The sequence below is a fragment of the Schistocerca americana genome, chromosome 8 (assembly GCF_021461395.2).
Source record: "Schistocerca americana isolate TAMUIC-IGC-003095 chromosome 8, iqSchAmer2.1, whole genome shotgun sequence".
NCBI classification, from domain to species: Eukaryota; Metazoa; Arthropoda; class Insecta; order Orthoptera; family Acrididae; genus Schistocerca; species Schistocerca americana.
The window spans coordinates 411,375,380-411,388,360 of record NC_060126.1 but is presented as its reverse complement, the minus strand read 5'-3'; positions in this window follow the sequence as shown (position 1 = coordinate 411,388,360).

Genomic DNA, 12,981 nt, shown 5'->3' with positions numbered 1-12,981 from the left:
TTAACTGTAACTAATTTGTGCAAGAATCGCCCCAATAATAATTTTGTTTTCAAAGCAATTTTTTAACAAAGAATCCTTTAATGAAAGAAATATTTCCCTTGCTATTCCTTAGAGAAAAGTTTCCCTTAAATTCAAAATGTCTGCAATGAATTTCCTCCAAGCTATGGCGAAAAATAAGAGCAGATGCAGTTTTACTAAGGTAAGAATTACAGCTTAATTAGTGAACAGGGCCTAAGATCGACATTTCGGTCTGTTTGTGTTTTCATTGTCACTGAGATTTTATTATCACTGAATTGACTTTCATTTTTTTTGCGAGGAACTTATACTTGGGTCAGATAGCTAGTTTTCATTTAATTGTCATTGTCTTTAAATTTATTTGCTGGGAGGTTACATTAAGTTGTATTCTAGTTAACATTCAATTATTGTGTTTCAAATTTTCTCTGGGGAGCTTACACTTAGCTCTATGTCCATTTACATTTGAGTAATATCCTTCTTTATTATTTGCGGTGAGGTTACAAAAGTCAGAAATCATAAATACCGGATTCTGCATTTCAAAATGTTTCCGACGATGATGATACTATCCGAGCCGTGCTTCATCACTGCAAAGACACACAAATGACACACTTTGACATTAGCAGTAAGGTGCAGAAAAAGAATCAAGACTGCTTAAAGCGAACAAGGTACCAGAGCACGGATTTCCGTCTACATTTTACACTGTATATATACACTACCAATACTTCCAACGTGCAAAACTGTCATCTGGTTCGCGTTGCAGGTTGCAGCTTGCAGAAGCAATAAAAATTTGATTTACTATATTCCAAACAATTATTGACTGTCTTTGTGATACTGTCACAATAAGTAGAGTATTACAGGTACAAACAGAATGTGTCTTGAGGCAGTGTAACTCAAAGTGCGCGAATTACCCAGACTACATCCATCAAGTATTTGAGAACGAGAGCACGTAGCTACCTGTACTTCCAACAAAATTTATATTTAATTTCTCTTTGCTGACATTCTCCCTGCCCCTCCCCTATCCCCGTCCATTCACACACAAAATAATAACAGAAAATTTTTTTTTATTGCTGACTACATTTTAGCTGTTCACGCAGTAGGACTTCAGTACAGGCTTGATGTTTTAACTAATTACTACTTTACTACTAACGCTATTCGCTATTCGTTTTGCATGTGGCTTCATGTATACCACCAAAGACTTAGGTGAAAAACTGTCGTCGCAGAAACTAAAAAAGGCAAGATAAGCAGAATTTTGCGGCCGGCTGAAGTGGCCGAGCGGTTCTAGGAGCTACAGTCTGGAACCGCGCGACCGCTACGGTCGCAGGTTCGAATCCTGCCTCGGGGATGGATGTGTGTGATGTCCTTAGGTTAGTTAGGTTTAAGTAGTTCTAAGTTCTAGGGGACTGATGACCTCAGCAGTTCAGTCCCATAGTGCTCAGAGCCGTTTGAACCAGAATTTAGCGATTTCAGCCATAAAGGTTTTACACGCTTAGCGTCAGATTTTTAATACGTCAACTGATCTGTAAAGTAATCAGATGCCTGAAGCTTTGTCTGTACATGAGAATTCGATTCTTTAAAGAATTTGGGATTACCGGTTAGCTCCTATCCTAGCTCATACATATCGAGACTCCCTTGTGCCGCAAATAGATACACTGGAACTAAAAAAATGCGTAGGTCACTGCTATTCACTAAAAAGGTAAATGATCGGATGTACTCAGTTACAGAACAATATCTCTGATGTGCGTTTGTTGCAGAATCCTAAAGAAAATTGCTGGAGATGAACAGAGTTCCTTCAGAGAATTTACACTGATTCCGGAAACATAACTCTTGTGAAACACAGCATGCTTAACGCATGTAGCACAATTTGAAAACAGTAGATGCGGGTTCCCATGGAACTGGTCAATGGCCCTCTGTCTGCCATGTGCTTGTGTACTCGATACATGCGATAAACTAACGACACGATCTCACTCACTTAAAACTGTAATCCCAAATTCTGGAGAGTTTTAAAGGCGTTAATCAGATGCGTATGTACATTTACATCCGAAGCATGTGAGCAAACATGAATCTGTCATGAATGATGACGAATTTTGTGATTTTGGAAGTATTTGATAACAGTATTTGAAATCAATGATACCAAAACTGATTACAATAAACTGTTTGTTCCACTACAAAGAAAATATCATCAGTGAGAAGCTAATTTGTTGTGTGAATTATAATCTTTGATTGTACACAATCTTTGTACTTGTCGGATAACAGCTGGAAGTTATATGCCCGCAGGAAATGGTCGCACTGTGCAATGTCGTGAGTTTCTAATGTAGTTGTATATTAAAACCGGTACAGAATGAAGACAATTAAATGCTCAAAGTTCCTGTAACAAAATATTTCGCGTGCATATTTTCAAACAGTATACATGAGTATCACCCTACAAGCTGAAAAATGCTGCTAGATACCGAGCAACTACAAAGACGATTGTGTGCTGTATCGTTGACCATTGATCAGGAGACCACCATGCCGTGTATTTTCGAAAATATCGGACTGGTTCGAAGAATATTTGGTTAATTGGCCGGCAAATGTTTCACAGATGCGAATGTAAAATCGGCTGAGCCCGAATTGAGCGTAATAAATAGTACCACCAAAGTTCGCCTCATACGTAAACGATTTATCGGATAGGTAGCTCACGGACTGTGATCGTAAGCACAGGTAAGTATCGTCTTTGAACGATCGTAAAGAAATTCACCCTTAGTGTATTGAATGGCAGCTCTGTTTAACCCTTGGAGGCATAAGAGTGAACTTTAGTACACTATAGTCTTCCACTTTATTAGTTAACTGTCTTCAAATTGTTCATTTTCCTTTCGTTCATCCATGTAAGCCATGGAAGTGCAGTAGACATTATTTAAGAGAAACATTATTTGTTGCAAGTCAAATTAATTATTTTCCTTTATAATTTTGTAATCCTACACAGTAATACACGGCAGAAGTCTTATCGATCCGTTACCGAACATATTATCTTTCGAGTTGCACATCTGTCTTTTGTCTGAACGTCATATTATGCTTGTAAGATCACTGACAAGAATTAATATTGTAGTTAGGTCTACCTACACTCTTTGTTGAAAAGTCAGAAGAATTGCAAATGCTACAGCTGAGTATTCTTTCACTAGGTAGATGTATTTCATCGCACCAAAACTGTTTCAGGTTAGTACAAATTTAGTTTCTTAAATATAATAATCACGGAAGATATTATTTATCCTTTAATTACAGCATGTATTCAATATTATCTTTTAGCGGCAAAAGAAAATCTTCTGAAGTCAGTAATAGTAATCAGAATTTTGAGCCAACAGTTCCTGAATGGCTCGAAGATGCAGCTCTTTTTGATCAGGAAAATGACAGCTGCGCAAACACTGACAGTCCGTAGGATAACGAATCCACGTCTTCTAAATTCTAAGTGAAGCCAGACTGCAGAAATTCTGATTTCCTTATTGGTTGCTATGATACTCAGTGCCGTAAAACAGGTTAATCGTGCAGCAGAATATGATTACACAGTATAATGAAAATGCCACCTGAACTAGTAACAGGAAGTGCAACTGTATTACATTGTAATTTGCTGACTCTCACAGTTCCTGGTTGCATTTCTGATTTCCCAGTAGTCCTCTTATTTTTGGTAGGTGGACAAGACATACACTTGATGTTGTGTTCCTCAGAACCCTGCTGTTTTCTGCAGAACCAGATCCCACATAGGGCAGGTGGGATCCTGTAAAGGGCTTGCACACCACAATCATTGTCTCATCTTGTTCTTCTTCTGGATACCATGGTGCATTGGCCGGTGGAAGATTCTTCAGAATCCGTTTGACTGTGCAGCCATCATGCAGAACACTGATTATAGATACTCTCTTTCTGCTTCTAAACCATCTGAGTCTGACAAAGTGCGTACCCTGTGGAGCAATGTCTTCAGAACTCCATTCTTCTGCGCTGGATCGTGACAGGTTCACGATATTTCGTTTGCAATACCCACGGTGTCCAAACGACTTGTGTGCTCTTCTTTTGACAAATACATCCAGAAAAGGCAAGTGGCCATCCATTCCAGATCCATGATGAGTTAAAATGTTCTAGAATCTCACTGCACATCTGCCTAGCACGAGTCCCGATTACAAAGGTATCATACCTATACCTGAAAAAGCATGTTAGTTAGTATACAACCATCTTTACTGCACCATCTTGATATCTCTGCATGAAGATATTGGCAACCACTGGAGACAGAGAGATTAACATGGCAACACCATCCGTCTGCTTTCAATATTGGCGCCTATACGGACAATTCATTGAAGCGCCAAAGAAACGTATAGGCTTGCGTATTCAGAGATATGTAAACAGGCAGAACACGGCGCTGCGGTCGGCAACACCTATGTAAAACAACAAGTGTCAGGTGCAGTTGTTACTGATGCCCCAGCGGCTGGTTATCAAGATTTGAGTGAGTTTGAACGTAGTGTTATAATCGGCGTACGAGCGATGGGACACAGCATCTTCGAAGTAGCATTGGAGATTTTCCCGTACGATCATTTCACGAGTGAACCGTGAATATCAGGAATCCGGTAAAACATCAAATCTCCGACATCGCTGCGGCCTGCAAAAACGGGACCAACGACGGCTGAAGAGAATCGATCAACTTGACAGAAGAGCAACTCTTCCGCAGATTGTTACAGATTTCAGTGCTGGGCCATCAGCAAGTGTCAGCATGCGAACCATTCAACGAAACATCTTCGATATGGGCTTTCTGAGCCGAAGGCCGACTCGTGTACCCTTGATGACTGCACGGCACAAGGCTTTACCCCTCACCTCGGCCAGTCATCACAGACATTGGACTGTTGATGACAGGAAACAAGTTGCCTGGTCTGACGAGTCTCGTTTCAGAATTGTATCGACCAGCTAGACGTGTACGGGTATGGAGACAACTCATGAATCCTTGGACCCTGTATGTCAGCAGGGGACTGTCCATGCTGGAGGAGGATCTGCAGTGGTGTGAGGCGAGTGTAGTTCGAGTGATGTTGGACCCCTGATACATCTAGATACAACTATAGCAGGTGACATGTACATAAGCATCCTGTGTGATCACTTGCATTTATTCATGTCCATTGTGCATTCCGACGGATTAGGGCAATTCCAACAGGACAGTGTGACACCCCAAACATCCGGAGTTCCTACAGACTGGCTCTAGGAACACTCTTCTCAGTTAAACACTTTTGCTGCCCACAAAACTCCCCAGACATGAACATTACTCAGCGTACCTGGGATTCCTTGTAACGTGCTGTTAAGAAGAGATGTTCAAACTTTCGTACTCTTACGGATTTATGAACAGCCCTGCAGGATTCATAGTGTCAGTTCCCTCCAGCACTACTACGTATTAGTGCTCGCAGGGGCCCTACACGATATTAGGCAGGTATACTATTTTCTTTGCCTCTTTAGTGTATGTTGAGGTCAGGAGGTATCTGAACAGGCCCAGTGCAGTGTCGCAATTTTCTCGGCAATCTGTCCCAGTGAGTCTTTCGGTGGTACCCAGGTCAACAGGGGTACCATATAAAAACTAACCATCATTGGGATTCTATAGTTTGCAGCTGGTTGACACGCTACAAGAAGGTCTCTGGTTTTTAGAGAGGACTAGCCACAGTCGCACATCCTCTGTGTACTTTTGACAGCCCACATGGGTCAAGGTGGAAATGGCACTCTCGATTGTAGAAGTTTAAAGGCCTTACGCGGCATACCGTTTCCCTTCACGTGAGCTCTCGTTTTCTTGTCTTCTTTGTTTGTAGGGTCACATTCCAAAAATATTCCTTGAGGATCCTCCACAAACTGCAACTCTTTCTCATCATAGTTCGCTTCTGGCAAAAAGACTGTTCTCGTTGTTTGTTGGCTACACCACCATGCTGCTGTCTTCTCAGAGTCTCTTGTGTGCAAGCATCTCAATGCTTGAAATGGTCCATTTTTGCACTCCTTGTCTTGGTGAGCACCCTGTAGGTCTTCCATTGATTTTATTCTGGCACATAAGGGGGAAGAATTGAGGCTACTTCTTCCACTGCACTGATGACACCTGAAATGGAACAACGCAGGGCGTTGCGGGTCGGAGTGGATTCCAGACAATATGCCTGGAACTGGCCAAGGAAGAGGGAACCCACACGTGTAAATACTTGAGCCCTTCCAGTCCATTAGCACCTAATGAAGATAACGTCACGTCATCGAACTATCATGCATGAACTATGCTAATTTAAATGTGTGTTCTTATAGGACAACTATCCAAGGATTTCCACCCAATAATATCCAAACAGCAGACTCTGTACACAATTTATCAAACTGCCAATAATAAACTCTTTTAAGTAACAACAAATTCATATAACTTACAGAACTTAACAAATGGTTAAAGGAATGAGCCTTAAATAATAATAATGGCAACTTGGCACCATAAAATAAGAGCAATTTCTTCTGCAAGAACAAATTACAATGGTGCTTTAAAAGATTTTACTCCACAGACCAAGATCAAATAATAAGTTAACTTGGCATTACAATTTAAAATTATTTATATTAAAAGAATTTGAGAAAGATAACGGCACTTGGAACCATAAAATCAAAGACGTGCAACACACAACCAATAAATGCAAAAACAAAATAATAATTTGACACAACCAAAGGGCAAGGGCCATTCCCAACGCAATCACAGACGAGCGAGCTGTCAACACTTCGTAGCCTTCCCACTGGAAACGGTCCCCGAAATAAGTTGCTGAGAGCTCCCCGACATGCCTCCCACAACCGCCCATCACTTACGCACCTTGGTTATGTTCTGTAATACACGACAGATAATATCAACACAAGATAAAATTCAAAAAATACAGTATAACATCCCGACAGCACATGATAGCCACGGCGCCGTTAACTCTGGCGCTCTTATCAAGTGCCGGAAGCCAACACACACACAAATCTTAATAAACAATTCTCGCTTCTTAAAACAAAACAATAAAGACCAAGCGCACATGAATAGTCAAACCACAGTCTTATAAGTGCCTTAACGATACCAAACGCGACAATTCCACCAAGTTAATAATAACACAGTGAGGTAAAAATACAGAACATACCACTAAATGCTGTTACACAAACCAAATTAATGAGCTCGGGTTGTTGAGGTTCCAGAAGACCACATATACCAAGCAGCAGTAATTCACTATGCATATACTGTCCAAAACGGCCTTTCTTAGGCAGATTTTACCTAACACTTCAAATGCCAAATATGTGAACACAACTCCAGGCAGGTAACAGGAACAACCTACGTGAATTCCTTCAAAAAGGAACTAAAAGGCACCACCAAAGGTAATGCTGAGCAGACCCGGTGGTCAACGACCCACTCAACGGGATAACCAAAAGATACTCCAGTTGAGCAAATAAATTAGTGCCGGTACCAACAAATATCGTAACATGCCACAAAGACACAGCAAAAACGTCCAACAACGCCGTTCCACATCAGAATGAAGTTGAGAAACCGCTGCTGGAGCTTCCAGCGGAAAATCTGACGATCCAACCGAGTCCAGACCCTAATCTGGCACACGACTCTAAAATTCAGCAACTAGTTGTCTTCGGGCCAGAGTGTCACAGGACCTCACCGGACCTCCACGTCAGACAGGAGGGCAGAACAAGTACGCCGACTACAATTAACCACCACCGCATGGCCAGCACAGCGGCGAGTCGCCTCCGCCCCCGACCACTGTGCTCATATTGCGAGGCAGAACAGCCTTAGCGCTAGTCACCAGCAGGTCAGGCAGAGCGAACTTCCGTGCAATAACCGGAAATGGACTACCCTCTCCCTTTCCGCAGGCCACCGCAAACACACGCCGGCGACGTAACAGCAAATCACCTCCAGAGCGCCACCCGCACCAGAGCAGCGAACTATAATCGATTATAGCGCGCGCTCTAAACAAGAGCACTAGATAGCGGCGCGCGCCCTATCACTAATATCAGTCAGAATATACGACACCTCAGTATTTCAAAACATCCCCAGGAGTGTCAGAATAATTAATTCATGGGATTTTATGGGGAGGAAATGTACTAAAATATCAAGAATCAGGATAATCTTCGACAGAGGAAGATGTAGTACCTGTTTCCGTCCAGATTGAGTTTCTCATCACCTCCAGAGTCGCAAATGATGTAAAACGTCAGGGGAACCTGGCACTTGGGAGAGATAGGATTCGACATATGGACCATAGGGTATATGTTTTACCCAGGGAGCTTTTGTTCATTCAGCTGTATACGGTAGCCTACTTAATAGTTGAAGATTGGGACAAGGTATACAGTGCTTCTTCGTCTCTATCAGTATGTACCAAGAAGAATGGTTCAGAGTGACAGTCTGCAAAGTTTGATCACATGAGTAAGAAGGTACGGTAGGTGGAGGACACCTGCACTGTAATTAACTGAAGTGGCGAGGAGTTTAATGACAGCACCTTAAAGAAACTCACCTTCGCAGTTACTCCTATGAATGTGTTCATTTCAGAATTCATCAGTGCAATGGAGCAATTAGTCAACAAATATTCGTCGAATGTGGCAGACGAAATTCGCCAGGACACCTACAAGAGGCTCAGCAAGATAAATGCTCTGAAATTGAACGTCTCAAATGGGGAAAGGCTTACACTCAAGAAGCACTGAGAAGATTGCAGGACCAAGGTATTGCCAGTAGACAAAGGAATTCATATCATTCTTTTGCAATATGCTGATTATGATGAGAAAGTGCCTCTACTCTTGTAGGACCCTCGTTACAGACTTTGGAATATGACTCTACTGGCAAATTGGACAAGTAGACCGGAGCTCTCTTCATCGACAAGGACGACCAACAGTGCCAGTTCCACCTAGACTGTGTAGGCTACGGAATGTAAACAAAAATGGCGTTCCACTGCCACCAATTATTCCCCTGGGTGCCACTGAAGGTCTCATTCCACTTGATTACAGAAAAATTTGACTGTGTTCTGTTGGACCAGTTCAGGCATATATTGGCATCAACTTATTCTCTGTATGGGTGCAATATTATGAGCAGACAGAAGGTGTAGCCACGGGCTGCTCTCTGTCTGCAGTGACTGCGAATAAGTTCATGCAGAGATATCGAGATGTTAGAGATGACTGGATGCAAATCAACAACCTTTTCTGGTTAATGGATGTGTAAGTAGGCTGTTCAGGTTTTTATATTGGTAACGCCACGTAGCGCTCTATATAAATATCAGTAGCTGTGCTGTGTGCAGTCTGTGGCTGGTTGGCATTGTTGTAATATTCGCTATTGTAGTGTTAGGCAGTTGGATGTGAACAGCGCGTAGCGTTGGGCGGTTGGAGGTGAGCTGCGAGCTGTGGTGCATGTGGGGAGAGAGAGGGCGGAGTTTTGAAAGCGGATGATCTGGACTTGTGTCCGTCAGAGACAGTAAATTTGTGAGACTGGATGTCATGAACTGATATATATATATATATATATATATATATATATATATATAATGACTTTAGAACACTATTAAGGTAAATACATTGTTCTTTATCAAAATCTTTCATTTGCTAACTATGCCTATCAGTAGTTAGTGCCTTCAGTAGTTTGAATCTTTTATTTAGCTGTCACTATTGGCGCTCGCTGTATTGCAGTAGTTCGAGTAACGAAGATTTTTGTGAGTTAAGTGATTCATGACAGGTATATGTTATTGTTAGTCAGGGCCATTCCTTTGTAGGGATTACTGAAAGTCAGATTGCGTTGTGCTAAAAATATTGTGTCAGTTTATTGATGATCTGAATAAGTAAAGAGAGAAATGTGTGTGCACGTTCAGTTTCGCTCAGCTGTTTGAAAATCTAATAATGTAAGAGGTTTATCAGCACAGTCATTTATCAATTTTTGTAAGGGGAGGTTTCATATGTCGACCGGTGGAATCTTCTGATTTTTTTCTTGTAGTTTGTGTAATTAGTGTAGCTATTATTTATTGCTAGCGCGTAATTGTAGAAAGAATCTTCTTTGCAGTTGTAGTTTTTCATTGTTGTACAGTAAAACAGATGTGGCATGCATGTCGATTTGCACCAGGTATTTCGCATCTGCAATTAATTAGATATTATTTTCAGTGCTATTTTAATGTGTTTTCGTATTTTACTCTTCAAGTTGTGCTTTTATGTGTTACCTTGTGAAATATTGTGACAATTATGGCGTGTGAAAAACGTAACACTAGGCTCCAAAGTAAACTGAGAAATGACAATGAAGACGAGAGTAGTGTGTTAGCGCCACCGTGTAGTAAATTTACTAATGTTCAACATTGTAATTTGGTAATTGTGCATAGGGAAATGGAGCGGGCGGCAAGTAATGGTGTAGACAGTGTAACAATTAGTGAACGTAGAAGCGTTATCGATCGATCAGTCGGCAACACCTCGCCTCAGGATTCCGAAATGACAGGACACAATCTTGCAAATACTGCAGATTCAGGTTTTGCGTCATTACCCGTTTCTCAATCAAGTCAAGACACATTTTCTGCCTTTCAAAATGCAAATTTTGCCTGTTATGCACTGCCGATAAGCGCAAAGGAACAAGTTCCAGACACTAATACATTGTTATTGAAATTCATGCAACGAATGGAACAAAATCAGGAGCGAACACAGCAACAGCTACACAAGTTAGACACAATGGAACAAATTCTTCAACAGTTAAACACAATTGAACAAACGCTTGAACAAACTCGTAAAGATTTAACTGCTGGGTTACTTAAACTCGAATCGAAATGTCAAAAAGTCTGTAATGACGTAAAAACCCTAATTTGTGAGCATTTTCAACCTATTCCCCGGCGGGGTCAGGGATTTTCTCTGCCTCGTGATGGCTGGGTGTTGTGTGCTGTCCTTAGGTTAGTTAGGTTTAAGTAGTTCTAAGTTCTAGGGGACTTATGACCACAGCAGTTGAGTCCCATAGTGCTCAGAGCCATTTGAACCATTTGAACCAACCTATTCTTTCGCGTCATGAAAATGCATTACAGAATCACGGAGCAGCCATAAAAGAACAGCAAACTATTGTTCATGAAAATCACGACACATTGCAAGCTAAAATTGACTCAGTTGCATCTACTGATTCGGTTACGCAACTTGCAAAAGCTCAAGGAAACTTAAAGGACATGGTAGATACGCTTTCAACACAAATGGACACTCTGAAATTTGGTTCAGAAAAACACACTGAGGAAATCAGTGCATTATTGGAGACAGTAGCCGAACTTTCGGATCAGTTCACTAACTTATCTACAAAGGTAGATGATGATCTGAATGACACAAGACTGGTAGCCTTCACTGACACAGAAGAGTATGAAAAAATTAGAAAATTCAAACAAAATCAAATCAATACACAGTACAAAAGAGAAATCCGGGAAGTACAAGATCAGTTGACACAGGTAATACAATAAATACATATCTCAGAGGACAGTCGCGCTCCAATACGGGAAGAGGGACATAGAAATACGGGACAGCTACAAAATAATTACACAAGGCATTTCGAAAATTATGAATGAAATTGGCAAGGTATACCGAATTTTAAGATGGAACCGCCGAAATGAAGTAACAGTGACCGATATGCGACTAGCCGACATGATGATTTTGACAATTTGCTGTTCATTACCACACGTAAATTCAAAACATTTAAGAATTCTGTCCACGATATTCATCCACAAGCGTGGCTTCATCAATTCTCTGATTGTTTCCCTCCCAACTGGTCATTAGAGCACAGAGTAGAATTTATGTGTGGCTACTTAGAGAATGAACCAGCTGTAAGAATGCGATCGGTCATTCACGATTGTCACAGTGAAGGAGAATTTTATCATGCTTTCCTCTCAGCATATTGGTCTCAAGCTACACAAGACCGAGTAAAACATAGCATCATAATTATGAAACATTTCGAACAATATGAATTTTCCAGTCTTGTGAAATATTTTGAGGACATGTTGCACAAGAATCAGTACCTGTCAAACCCATACAGCCTCTCAGATCTCATCCACATTTGCTTAATAAAATTGCCTGAACACTTACGACATATTATTTTGGCAGGACGTTGCAAAGACGCCATTGAAGGTTTTCAGGGACTCTTACAAGAATTGGAAATCAAGACTGACAATCAAAACAGGAACACAACAATTACAGGTCACATCCGTCACAATTCTGCGATGAAAGAAATAATAACTTGACACGACAAGGCTATTCTTACAACGCAAATCGTGACCAAAACAGACACCACCTGTATGACAACCGTTGGGAGAGTAGTAATAATTACTGAGAAAGATCACCGCTCTGCAGTAATGACTATCACAGAGACAATCAGAGAAACAGACAATGTGGGAACCAGAATAACTATTATCAAGGGAGACAGTATAACTTCAGACACAACGGTCCACCGTGCAGTGACGATTCCGGGAGAAATTCTCCACAACATGAGCGACAAAAAAGAAACTATGGAAACTACCGACATAACCACAGACCTGAATTTCATCAAAACTGGAGGGATTCAAATAGGGCAGGGCCCTCTCGACAAGGTGAATCCCAATAACGACGTGCGCCAACAAAGAGACTGTAGGCAATGACTTACACCGCTGGCAGCCACAAAACGTACTTATGAAGCTGACGACCTAGCCGCCGTGGCTAGTAACTATGTAAAAATGGAAGACATTAGGGATGTCTTACTCCAGGAACACAACGTAAAACATAACAACATTGCATATCCTGTAATTCACATTACAGTAAATGACATAAAATTTATGGCACTACTTGACTCTTGCAGTCCTATTTCAGTAATTAGTGAAACAGACTTTAGAAAATGCAACAAATCGAACGATTGTCCCACACTGCCGTTACGTAAGATTAAATTACAAGGGGCCAGACCAACATAGAATTCTTTTGTCAAAGCCACAGCATCTCTATGAACTTTCTTATTGTTCCAGTATTGTCGACGGAAATTATATT